General features: G+C 34.8%; 1 non-coding gene across 1 annotated transcript; it reads left to right on the forward strand.

Annotated features, from left to right (window-relative positions):
- Positions 1-291: 291 nt before the first annotated feature.
- LOC140854188 (small nucleolar RNA R71) lies at positions 292-397 on the forward strand. Its single transcript, XR_012137322.1, has one exon. It is a non-coding gene; the product is annotated as a small nucleolar RNA R71 (small nucleolar RNA).
- Positions 398-905: the final 508 nt, after the last annotated feature.

Consider the following 905-nt stretch of genomic DNA (forward strand, 5'->3'; position numbering starts at 1 on the left):
GTGTCCAGTATTCAGAAGACAGTCTAATTTTTGGGACAACTTATCTACCTTACTATGGATATCCATAATATTTTCAATCTGATAGATTCCACCTCTTTTTATTGAGACGTGGGTTATTCTCTAGAGATGGCAGACATGTGGTGCAGGGAGTTCTCACTAAGTATTTCAAAGAGCTGCCAAGCCTCATCTTCACTCTTTAGCATGAACATCCCACCATACGATGCATCGATCATTTGTCAGTATTTCTCCAACAGATCCTCGTAGAAACACTGAACAAGTTGTCATTTGGGGATAGCATGGTGGGGGCATTTACGAATAAGGTCCCTTAATCTTTTTCATGTCTCGTGAAAAAGTTCACCACCCAATTGAAAAAAACTAGTGATGACTTTTTTAATTTGATTTATTTTTTCAATTGAAAAGTATTTCTTGAGAAACTCTCTCTGAAGATGGTCCCAAGTTGAAATAGTTATGGAATCTAGGGAGTTTAACCAATGCTTAGCTTTATCCTTAAGTGAAAAAGAGAACAGTTTCAACCTGAGGGCATCATCGGAGAAGTTTTGTATTTTTACTGTGGAGCATACTCAAAAAATTCATCCTAGTATTTGTACAGATTCTCATTCATCAGTCCATAAAATGATAGTAGCATTTGAATAATGCTGGACTTGATTTCATATTATGCCACCTGTTAGATGTGTGCCCTAGATGCCAGATTGGCTGACACATTCCTGTACAGATCTAAGGACAAATTTATAATTTTGACTATAAATGAATAAAAGGGTTATTCTTCTATCACATTTTATACATTATGTCTGTGATACATCCTTTGAGTTAGTGAAAATGTAAATTCATATTTTCAAGAGTTGAAAATTTAAGACATGAATTTACATAACTAACTCATAAACAAC

The sequence above is a fragment of the Elaeis guineensis genome, chromosome 15 (assembly GCF_000442705.2).
Source record: "Elaeis guineensis isolate ETL-2024a chromosome 15, EG11, whole genome shotgun sequence".
NCBI classification, from domain to species: Eukaryota; Viridiplantae; Streptophyta; class Magnoliopsida; order Arecales; family Arecaceae; genus Elaeis; species Elaeis guineensis.